This window comes from Balaenoptera ricei, chromosome 6 (assembly GCF_028023285.1).
Source record: "Balaenoptera ricei isolate mBalRic1 chromosome 6, mBalRic1.hap2, whole genome shotgun sequence".
In the NCBI taxonomy this organism is placed as follows: domain Eukaryota; kingdom Metazoa; phylum Chordata; class Mammalia; order Artiodactyla; family Balaenopteridae; genus Balaenoptera; species Balaenoptera ricei.
In genome coordinates, this window is record NC_082644.1 from 6,177,178 (window position 1) to 6,189,841 (window position 12,664).

Consider the following 12,664-nt stretch of genomic DNA (forward strand, 5'->3'; position numbering starts at 1 on the left):
AATAAAGATGTTTTAAAAATAAATAAATAAATAAATAATAAAAGGTACAGATTTTCTGACCATAATTCAATAAATTAACACTAAAATTGAAGAGCCAAGGAGAACAATAAAAATAAAAAGCTAAAAAAAAAGCCATCTGGAATTTTTCTAATATACCTTCAGCTATAATCCATCTCATCTATATTTTCATGAGAAAAAAATATGAGACGTTCATGGTTTTTCAGTGAATGAGGCTGTAGGGATTACTTGACTGTGGATGATTTGGGTTGGCCTGAATGTGACAGTGGCAAGCATTTTTGTGGAACTCTCCTGCTCAGTGCTGTATACAGTACTGCTGGAGTCCTTACAAACGGAAGCACTATCCAGAACTTAGTTTGTGAAGAAGTGTCTGGCCAATAGGCTATTCCAGCTTATCTTTCTTTTTAAAAAATTCTGTTGCAAATAACATTGTGTTTTCTTGATACCATTCACCTCTAAAGAACCTGATTTTGATCTCCTTTCCCTTTCCTACAGGCTTTCTGGCTGACGCCTGTTTTATTTGTGTTGATTCTCTATTGCTTTGCACCTTTGATAGGAGTGAATATTTTTCTCTTATTCTTTGTTTAATACAGAAGGCTGCACTTCCTATACTATCCTCTGTTACTTGAATGAATTTCAAACAGTCTTTCAGAACTCCCACATGGGGATGACAATAAAAGTAGTAATTATACAAACACATGGAGGCTAAATAATATGTTACTAAATAACCAAGAGATCACTGAAGAAATTACAGAGGAAATCAAAAAGTACCTAGAAACAAACGACAATGAAAACACGATGACCCAAAACCTATGGGACGCAGCAAAAGCATTTCTAAAAGGGAAGTTTATAGCAATACAATCCTACCTCAAGAAACAACAAACATCTCAAATAAACAACCTAACCTTACTCCTAAAGCATCTAGAGAAAGAACAAACAAAACCCTAAGTTAGTAGAAGGAAAGAAATCATAAAGATCAGAGCAGAAATAAATGAAATAGAAACAAAGAAAACAATAGCAAAGATCAATAAAACTAAAAGCTGGTTCTTTGAGAAGATAAACAAAATTAATAAAGCTTTAGCCAGACTCATCAAGAAAAAAAGGAGAGGCTACAAATCAGTAAAATTAGAAATGAAAAAGAAGTTACAAATGACACCATAGAAATACAAAGGATCATAAGAGAGTACTACAAGCAACGATATGCCAATAAAATGGACATCCTGGATGAAATGGACAAATTCTTAGAAAAGTACAACCTTCCAAGACTGAGCCAAGAATAAATAGAAAATATGAACAGACCAATCACAAGTAATGAAATTGAAACTGTGATTAAAAATCTTCCAACAAACAAAAGTCCAGGACCAGATGGCTTCACAGATGAATTCTATCAAACATTTAGAGAAGAGCTAACACCTATCCTTCTCAAACTCTTCTAAACTATCGCAGAGGAAGGAACACTCCCAAACTCATTCTACGAGGCTACCATCACTCTGATACCAAAACCAGACAAAGATATCACAAAAAGAGAAAATTACAGGCCAATATCACTGATGAACATAGACGCAAAAATCCTCAACAAAATACTAGCAAACAGAATCCAACAACACATTAAAAGTATCATACACCATGATCAAGTGGGATTTACTCCAGGGATGCAAGGATTCTTCAATATATGCAAATCAATGTGATATACCATATTAAAAAATTAAACAATAAAAACCATATGATCATCTCAATAGATGCAGAAAAAGCTTTTGGCAAAATTCAACACCCATTTGTGATAAAACTCTCCAGAAAGTGGGCACAGAGGGAACCTACCTCAGCATAATAAAGGCCATATATGACAAACCCACAGCAAACATTATTCTCAATTGTGAAAAACTGAAAGCATTTCCTCTAACATAAGGAATAAGACAAGGGTGTCCACTCTCACCACTATTATTCAACATAGTTTTGGAAGTCCTAGCCATGGCAATCAGAGAAAGAAAAGGAATCCAAATTGGAAAAGAAGAAGTAAAACTGTCACTGTTTGCAGATGACATGATATTATACACAGAAAATCCTAAAGATGCCACCAGAAAACTACTAGAGCTAATCAATGAATTTGGTAAAGTTGCAAGATACAAAATTAATACACAGACAACTCTTGCATTCCTATATACTAACAATGAAAGGGCAGAAAGAGAAATTAAGGAAACAGTCCCATTTACCATTGCAACAAAAAGAATAAAATATCTAGGAGTAAACCTACCTAAGGAGGCAAAAGACCTGTACTCAGAAAACTATAAAACACTGATGAAAGGAATCAAAGATGACATAAACAGATGGAGAGATACACCACATTCTTGGATTGGAAGAATCAATATTGTGATAATGACTATACTACCCAAAGCAATCTACAGATTCAATGCAATCCCTCTCAAGTTACCAATGGCATTTTTCACAGAATTAGAACAAAAATTTTTACAATTTGTATGGAAACACAAAAGACCCTGAATAGCCAAAGCAATCTTGAGAAAGAAAAACGGAGCTGGAGGAATCAGGCTCCCAGACTTCAGACTATACTACAAAGCTACAGTAATCAAGACAGTATGGTACTGGCACAAAAACAGAAATATAGATCAATGGAACAGGATAGAAAGCCCAGAGATAAACCCACACACATATGGTCACCTAATTTACAACAAAGGAGGCAAGAACACACAATGGAGAAAAGACAGCCTCTTCAATAAGTGGTGCTGGGAAATCTGGACAGCTACATGTAAAAGAATGAAATTAGAACGCTCCCTAACACCATACACAAAAATAAACTCAAAATGGATTAGAGACCTAAATGTAAGGCCAGACACTATAAAACTCTTAGAGGAAAGCATAGGCAGAACACTCTTTGACATAAACCACAGCAACATCTTTTCTGACCCACCTCCTAGAGTAATGAAAATTAAAACAAAAATAAACAAATGGGACCTAATGAAACTTAAAAGCTTTTGTACAGCAAAGGAGACCATAAACAAGATAAAAAGACAACCCTCAGAATGGGAGAAAATATTTGCAAACAAAGCAACTGAAGAAGGATTATCCCCAAAATATATTGAGCAGCTCATACAGCTCAATATCAAAAAAACAAACAACCCAATCAAAAAATGGGCAGAAGACCTAAGTAGACATTTCTCCAAAGAAGACATACAGATGGCCAACAAACACATGAAAATACGCTCAGCATCACTAATCAGAGAAATGTAAATCAAAACTGCAATGAGGTAACACCTCACATGGGTTAGAATGGCCATCACCAAAAAATCTACAAACAATAAATGCTGGAGAGGGTGTGGAGAAAAGGGAACCCTCTTGCACTGTTGGTGGGAATGTAAATTTATGCAGCTACTATGGAAAACAGTATGGAGGTTCCTTAAAAAACTAAAGGTAGAACTACCATATGACCCAGCAATCCCACTACTAGGCATATACCCAGAGAAAACCATAGTTCAAAAAGACACATGCACCCCAATGTTCATTGCAGCACTATTTACAATAGCCAGGTCATGGAAGCAACCTAAATGTCCATCGACAGAGGAATGGATAAAGAAGATGTGGTACATATATACAATGGAATATTACTCAGCCATAAAAAGGAATGAAATTGGGTCATTTGTAGAGACATGGATGGACCTAGAGAGTGTCATACAGAGTGAAGTCAGAAAGAGAAAAGCAAATATCATATATTAATGCATATATGTGGAATCTAGAAAAATGGTACAGGTGATCTTAGTTGCAAAGCAGAAACAGAGACACAGACGCAGAGAACAAATGTATGGATACCAAGAGGGAAAGGGGTGGGGTGGAAGGAATTGGGAGACTGGGATTGACACATATACATTATTGATACTATGTATAAAATGGACAACTGATGGGAACATGCTGTTAGCACAGGGAACTTACCTAGTGCACTGTGGTAACCTAAATGGGAGGGAAGTCCAAAAGGGAGCGGATATCTGTATACGTATGATATCTGATACATTTTGTTGTGCAGTGGAGGCTAACACAACATTGTAAAGCAACCATACTCCAATAAAAATTAATTTTAAAAAAGTAGTCAGTAATTGTTGATGAAAGCTTTGTAACTTCTGCATTGCATAACAGGATTGAATTGGGAGGAACAAAAGTGGGGCCCCCATGCTCCTTTGTATTCTGAGAGAGCTTACAGGAAGTACAGGTAGAGTCTGAGTCTGTTATTCTCCCAATTTAGCAAATGCAATGCAAGACCCAACCTGATAAAAATTAACAAGATGATTTGACAAACTGAATCTTTAGACAACTAGGAAGTATTATCTATGACTGATAGGTCTGGTGTTGTGTCTCTGAGATTATAGGGTGTTTAGATGTGCCAAAACTGAGTTAGTTGGAAAAGATTTACCTGTATTGCATTCAGTATTGCCAGAAAGTCTCCATAAATTATCCATTTTCTAAATATTTATTTATTTGTTTGTTTGTATGTTTATTTTTGGCTGTGTTGGGTCTCCACTGCTGCGCACGGGCTTTCTCTAGTTGTGGCGAGCTGGGCTACTCTTCGTTGCGGTGCACGGGCTTCTCACTGAGGTGGCTTCTCTTGTTGCCGAGCAGGGATGCTAGACGTGCAGGCTTCAGTAGTTGTGGCACGTGGGCTCAGTAGTTGTGGCACAGAGGCCCTAGAGCACAGGCTCAGTAGTTGTGGCGCACAGGCTCAGTTGCTCCGTGGCATGGGGGATCTTCCTGGAACAGGGCTCAAACCCATATCCCCTGCATTGGCAGGCGGATTCTTACCCACTGCACCACCAGGGAAGCCCCTCCATTGTTTACTATAAAATTTTTATAATGTTTTGAAGGCTCAGGTTAGAAATACTTACCTGTTGGCAGCATAAGCTGAATCTAATGTTTTGTTCAACTTTTTTATTTATTACCTACCCCCTTAGTTTTGATGTAATTTACAAAGATACTAAAGTACAAAAAGAAAACAATAATTGAGAAAATTCAGGATATAAGAAAAATATGAATGAGAAAATTAAGGCTATGACAGCCATCAAAACCAAGAATCACACACACAAAAAAAGTGATCTTGGAGCCAGATCTCTGACTGTGTATTACTAAGATTTGCACCAAAATTGCCAAAATAATGAAGCTTATTAAGTCACATTACTCTCCCTAAAAATTCTTCTTCATAGTATAATACTTAAGAGAAAGAGAGAGAGAGAGAGATAAGTTCACAATGTAGTCAAATTTTCTAATCTTTTCCTTTGCGATTTGCGATTTTTGTATTTTAATGAAGAAATTCTTCCAAGGTCATAAGGATAATCTCTCCATCTGCTTCTAAAATGCTTAAAGTTCTACCTTTCACACATAAGCCCTTGATTCATTTGGGTATTTGTGTTGTTTTTTTTTTTAATGTTGTGAAACAGAGATTCACTTTCATTCTTTTTCTACATGGAAAAATCAATTATCCCTAGTCATTCTAGTTGAGGGAAAATGAGTGGGAAAGTAAAATGACCACTGTGGCCAGACTGAGACAATTCAGTACCAATATCTGGATTCCAACCTCAGTGAAGCGTGGAGAACACTGGTGCTGTAACCCTGGCAGAGACACAGGCTGCTCAGAACGATCGCCTTGACTCAGAACTTGGGGTTTTAGCCTTTCCAGCACCCTCACACATAATAAAGCTTCCTTATTTGGAGCTTCACTAATTCAGAATTGTTAGCATTCAGTTACTCTGTTGAAGTTTAACTCTACCAAGAATAACGACAGAGATTGCAAACAATCTTAGGCGTATAAAGAAGGATGTTCACAAGAAAGAAAACTATCTTCAAGGACTTCAAAAGAACCTGTTTGTTTACAATGTTATGCTTAAATATATGTTTAAGTCAGTCCACCTCTTATGAACTTCTACTAAGCAATCATCATGTTTTTACACATTGATAGAAAGAAATAATAGTTTTTAGACTAATTTGAAGTAGCTTTTTTCCCAGAGTCATATCATGTTTTTAAATAGAAGCAAATACACTGCAATACTGTTTAATGAGTTCAATAAAATGGAAAATAATCCTTTAGTTACACTGGTAATCACATGTTTTACTCAAAGGAATTAATTTTGAGGAAGACAATTAAGATGAAACAGAAATGTCAAAACTTGTCAAATTGTGTGATTTACTAATCATTCACCCATATTAGTTTTATTGATTTTATTTTATATGCTATGTGGTTGAATTATCTAATGTGTAACAAATTACCCCAAAACTTGGCAGAGTAGCACAAAGCAACAAACATTCGTTATCTCGCACGGTTCCTGAGATTTAGAACTCTGGATGGCACCCTTGGGTTCTGGCTCAGCTGCCACTTGAACTGCCGTCACGGAAGGTTCAGCTGTGGGAAGATCTCCTTCCAAGCTCACTTACCTGTTCGTTGGCAGGCCTGGGTTCTCGCTGGCTGTGGGTCTCAGTTCCTTGTCACAGGGGCCCCTCCAGAGCTGCCTGAGTGTCCTCTCCCGAGACGACCTACTTCCCCAGAACGAGGGAGCCAAAAGAGGAGTGTGAGCTAAAACCCGAGGACGTGCCATCACTCCTGCTGTTCTAGGGCCACACAGACCAACCCTGCTACAAAGTAAGAGGGGATTACATGGTGGGGGGTGAAGTAGGAGGCGGGAAAGATTGGAAGCCATTCTGGTGGCTTTGCTGTTACACTGTGTTATTTTAAAAAAGAATATAGAAAAAAAAAGGGAAAAAACACAAATATAGGGAGCAGGAGATGTCCATTCCAATAGAAGGCTCAGAAATATCCCCATATATATAAAAACATAGTACACACAAGAGCGGCACTTATAGGGACTTCCCTGGGCTAGCGGTTAGGATTCGGGCGTTCACTGTAGTGGCCCAGGTTCAAGCCCTAGTCGGGAAAGATGCTGCAAGGCACGTGGTACGGCCAAAAAAAAAAAAAAAAATCTCCGAGGAAAAGAGTGGCATTTATATATACTTCTGGGTATTCAATTATGCTTCTTACATGCTTTGGGGGCTTCTATTTCAATCCATTGGTCTATTGTGGCATCATCATTATTCCGGTTTTGATTACCAGACCATTAGAACATATTGCAATATCTGGTAGGGAAAAAAAACACAAAAGAAAATATTAAACTAGAACAAAATTACAATTTTTTAAAAACTGGCTTTTATTTTTATGCTAAAATAATTGAGCTTACCTTCCTCCCCTTGCAGATTCATTAATGTCAAAGAAGTGGCTATCAACAATTGATGAAAAACAGAAAATACTTTTAACAACTTGGGAAAGGAATGCAGGATAATGAAGCTACATAATCATAGAGGAAATGTGGAGGGGACACGTGAACAATTGGTTCCCAAGGGGAAGGCAGCAGCTACATGTCTGGGGAAAGGTGACACAGACATGTAGACCTTGGAAGAAAAAAACGGATGATCGCCAAGGTATTCAACTGTAGCTGAACCTTAATATATTGGCTTAGTAACTTTTTGTTTATGTTGTGTGGGTTTTTTTTTTTTTTTAATATTTCTATATTTGGCTGTGCCGGGTCTTAGTTGCGGCACGCGGGATCTAGTTCCCTGACCAGGGATCCAACCTGGACCCCCCCAGCCGTGGGAGCGTGGAGTCTTAACCACAGGACCACCAGGGAAGTCCCCTGTCTGTGGTCCTGATTTTGCAATTTGCATGTCCACACAGAGCAACGTGGCATGAGCGGCCAACTGTAAATCAAGGATACCTGCTTTCTCATTCTCCTGGCCACCATCGCCCTTTACACCTGTGTCATTCGTCGTGTAATAACTCCTATGACAACCCCAAGCCTCAGGGGTGTAACGCAGTGGAGGCTAAGTTCTTACTTGGCCCCAGTCCAGAACGAGTGCAGTAGGAAGAAGAGGGGGACTCTTCCAGCCCACTGACCTTGTCTTCCCCTGAACTCTGTCCATCTGACGACGGGCAGAGGACTGTGTGCGCTGATGATCAGGGGCCGGGCCTGCAAGTGGTGTACGTAATTTCCATTGGCCAGAACGCAGTCACGTGACCCCCGTGCGAGGGTCTGGGAAACGCACTGAAGCCGTGCTTCCGGAAGAACCGGGCGGAGTTCGGCGAACACACAGTGGTCCCTGCCTAGCACCCCCACTGCCCCCTGGGGGATGCGGATGCGAGCTCCGCTGAAACCCCGCCCGCAAAACTCTAGCGTTCAGTCCTTCCATCTTTCATTTTCTTGTACTTCATGCCTTGAAACGGCTATTCTTCGAATTTGTAGAAATAAGAAGGAACTTTACTACCCAATGAGTTTTTAAAAATTCTTACTGGAGTATAGTTGCTATACAATGTTGTGTTAGTTTCTGCTGTACAGTAGAGTGAATCAGCTAAACGTATACACCTATCCCCTCTTTTTTGGATTTCCTTCCCATTTAGGTCAGCACAGAGCACTGAGTAGAGTTCCCTGTGCTCTACAGTAGGTTCTCATTAGTTATCTATTTTATACAGAGTATAGTGTATATATGTCAATCCCAATCTCCCGATTCCTCCCACCCCCTCTTCCCGCCTTGGTTTGAGCTGGGTGGTGGACGGTAGGTCTAAATGAAGGCGGGGGGCTAGTCTGGAGCTGCTGTGAGTGGTCGGGTGAGGCTGTGCTGCTCTGAAACCACAGGGCTCATACTGCAGGGGGTCAGTCAATGCAGGTTGATGGAAACGCTAAGTGGTAAAGTTCCTCTTTTAACTCACTGATGCTAAAGCATGAGAATGCAGATTTTAAATGATGGACAGTTGTTTTAAATGCCTGCTTGTATGCAGGTGTGAATTCTTATTCCCAGCACCTTCTCTCCGTGCAATCAACATTTTTAAAAACCTTTGAAGTAAAACAATCTGCACTTTAAAATTTCCATATAGAATACAATGAATTCAATAAACGGTCACTTGAGACTGAAGAAAAGAGAAAGGTAATGAGAAATTCTGATTTCTAATGCTGAGATTTCAAAATTAAAGAAGCAAAATAAAATTTAAAACCTCAGATGCAACAGATTTGAACTATTGATATTTTCCCCCTTGATTGATTTGCTTTTGTTATTAAGCATTAAATGACTCACGAAATCAGACATCATATACTCCTTTGCAATCATTTATTTAACTGACCTATTTCTAGGCAAGAGACACAGTTCAAGTCGCCTGGTAGACTTCACAAGAGGAACTGGTGATTGAAATTTTATTTAATGTTGAATTAAGGAATTGTAATAAATTATTTCCTCTTGCTAACACATCTGATTTAAGATTCTCTCAATCCTTAGCTTAAGCAATTGAGGATTTTCCTTAGATTGCATTGATGGATTATTAACCTCCTGTTTTCTCAACTTTGGTTAAAAATAATTCTAATTTGTTGCACAATTCTAGTTCTAGTTTACTTTTTCTCTTTTCTGTGCTCCCAGATTGCTGCTCCCCCAATTTTTTGTTTCAATTTTTTTCTTTTCTTAACATACATTATACGTAAAGAGCTTCATGGGTAGCTATGCTCATTAGCGTCTCCTTCCTTCCTTCCTCCCTCCCTCCTTCCCTCTCTCCCTCCCTCCTTTCCTTTCCTTTCCTTTCTTTCCTTTTGAACATAAGGCATCGACTAGAGTGAATCATGGCAGTGAAACTCTTGATAAGTTCATGATGTCAGCCATTATGGCATAACACTGAATGACAGGTACCCAGAAAAAGAGTGTTTTCACACAATTCTAATAGTAAAAAGGGATATTTGAAAATAGTTATAAAATAGAACGTTAAATTTTTAATTAAAGGTAGTAGTGAGAAGAACGGCCAAGCAAAAGAAACACTTCCTTTTTTTTTTTTTTAATTTATTTATTTGTTTTTATTTGTGGCTGCTTTGGTCTTTGTTGCTGTGCGCGGGCTTGCTCTAGTTGCGGCGAGCAGGGGCTACTCTTCGTTGTGGTGCGTGGGCTTCTCATTGCAGTGGCTTCCCTTGTTGCGGAGCACGGGCTCTAGGTGCGCGAGCTTCAGTAGTTGCGGCACGCGGGCTCAGTAGTTGTGGCTTGCGGGCTCTAGAGCACAAGCTCAGTAGTTGTGGCACACGGGCTTAGTTGCTCCGTGGCATGTGGGATCTTCCCGGACCAGGGCTCGAACCCATGTCCCCTGCATTGGCAGGCGGATTCTTAACCACTGCGCCACCAGGGAAGTCCAGAAACACTTTCTATTACCATTAATCATTCCATTTGGATTTCCCAGGCTGTAAGCTCCGTAAGAGCAGGACTTTGTGTCCTCAGTCTGGCACAGTCACTCAACATGTGTTGCATGAATGTATCAATGAAATCATATGTGAACGGTGAGGCTTATTATATACCCTCAAACGTTTCAAATACAACCAGAATCCTTTCCATGTTGAGATATGAAAATTTGTGCATAGTGTGTAAGAAGAAAGTTATACAAATGCTTTTAATACTGCGAATAGATTGTCTTTTTTAAAAAAGAAAGAAAACTGGACAGTCATAATATTTGCAGGGCCTAGTACACTGGTTGATGTTCTCTGATCCGTGCTGATGGAAAACTGTCAAATCACAATGAAAATGTCTCCTTGTGATGAAAACAGTTTCATTTCTGGAGTCAATCTGCTACCTGCTCCTTTTCTGATTTAGAAAATTTTAAAAGAAAACAAAAATGTGTTGGATTTCAACCATCTTATTAAAAATTGTGTCCACAAAAGAACAATGCAGGAACAGCACTGCTTTCGTTCACCTTCCCCAGGTTCACGAAGTCATCCCCGTGACTGTAGCTCCTTTTCTAGAGCACAAGCCACGGTGATGCGTTGTCCCTATATCTGTAGCTCCCGCCCATTTGTAAGCTCCCCAGAGGCCAGGAGCAAGGTCCTCAATTCGAGTCCCTGGTATAATGCCTGGCATATGGTAGGCACTCATATTTTTAAGCAAAAAGTAAGTTGGTGGCATAAAATTGAAATTTGTTCTTAATCTTTTTTAAAAATAAAACCCCCAAATTCGCTTACTCTTGGAGGTAATCCTGAGATCAACTTGGTTATTTGTTAAAATGTTAAGCAGTCTGCCTAATAGCTGTTTGTAGATGGGCCCAGCTGTTGCGTTTTGTTTTGTCCTGTCTTCCCATCAGATTGCTGTCAGTGAGGTGCTCATAAGCACCGCTCTGAATGTAATGGGTAAGCAGACACCAGGACATATTCACTTGCTCCGTGAGTCTGAAAAGTGCCTAGTACAGGTATTACATGCCCTTGAATGCAGCAGCTGTCCAGCAGACAGAAATTGCCTGAACTGAAGAAAAGCGCTGGCTTCTCTTCCTTCAGTCTACTTTTAGGAAAATAAATATATGTGCATTCTTAACATTATCTGGTAACGGGAGGCGAGAGGCTCTAAGCTGAACCACGTGGACCCCAGGCTCTCTGTTGCTCTCAATCCACAGCCACTGTGGTCTGTTTGCCTCCCTTTCCTGTCGTCCTTAAGATTATTTCTAAAATCCTTGGTTTAGCCATCGTGCACCGTGGACCGCTCACGCCAGCCGTAGGACTTCTTTCTGTTCCTTTATCCCCCTCAGCCACCTCCTTGGCTGGGCGATACCTACTCCTCCATCGGTCTGCTCTTCACGGAGGCCCTCTGTGATCCACCGGATTAGGTGGCATGAGGCGCCTCCGCTGCATCGTGTACTGAATCTGAAGTGGGTCTCATCATAACACACCTTACATAATTTACTGTCCGCCTTCCTTCTGGGCCTCTAAGCTCTGTGAAAGCACGGGGATCTTCCCGGCTCATCCAGCACCGTGTCTCCAGCGCCCACGCTCAGTGTACGACGACTTAATTAAATTGAACAAATGATTCATGTCTTCAACTTGATATAGGAGCTTCCACCGAGTAAAGGAAACCTTAGATTGGGAGTTTGTAGAAATGGGTTCAAATCTTATTCGCAGCACGGTGTGTTCTAAGGCCAGTTTCTTTGACCCTGGTCCCCCTCTTCCAACAAAGCAAGTAAAATAGCTTAATTTAGTTTGCCCCATCACAGTTTGTGAAGCTGAGACAGTCTTGCACTATGATAAACTCAGCAGAGGTACTTTGGTCCCCTGAAGATGACCGTTATGCATGCAACGTGGCTGTAAAGACCAGCAATCAAACAACAGTCCTTCCCTCGGGGCAGGGCAAGGGCTGTCCTCGAGGCACAGCGGGGACTGTCCTGCAGCTCTGCCTCTGGGGCCACACTGCCCGGACTCCGCCAGCTACTGACCAGAGTGGGTATCTGTCTGCTGTTTCCCCAGAGTCCACGCAAGACAGAATCATTTCTATTATTTTATTTGTGAACTCTACCCATTATTGCTCAGCGCCAGGACAACCGAAATGTACCTTTGTGGGTCTCTGTGATTCCCATTTAAAGTCTAATGAGGTCAGTCAAAAGTGAGGCCAAATTCACCATTTATTATTTATCATTTGTATCCAGCTTCCCAAAAGAGGAGAACAGGCGTTTAAATCATACCCCAAGAACAGGAAAGATCAGGGTAACTGGAGTGGTGGATAGTAGGGGTTAGGGCTCAAGCAGGTGACACACGGGGTAAATGGGACATCGACTACAGGCCCTTGATCAGGAGTGTTTCATCCCTCTGTTTTCTTGCTCTTTCTCTTGGAG

The 12,664-nt window shown here is 40.4% G+C and overlaps 1 long non-coding RNA gene across 3 annotated transcripts in view; it reads right to left on the reverse strand.

Annotated features, from left to right (window-relative positions):
• LOC132368157 (uncharacterized) overlaps positions 1 to 12,664 on the reverse strand; it is a 37,805-nt gene that overhangs the window by 10,214 nt on the left and 14,927 nt on the right. The window contains exons 3-5 of one of the 3 annotated variants that reach the window (XR_009503928.1): positions 7,043 to 7,137; positions 6,442 to 6,540; positions 4,509 to 4,794 (exon numbers count right to left, since the gene is read on the reverse strand). This is a non-coding gene — a long non-coding RNA (uncharacterized LOC132368157). Of the gene's footprint in view, positions 1 to 4,508; positions 4,795 to 6,441; positions 6,544 to 7,042; positions 7,138 to 12,664 lie in introns of those variants that run through there. The other 2 variants (XR_009503926.1, XR_009503927.1) reach the window with 2 other exon arrangements.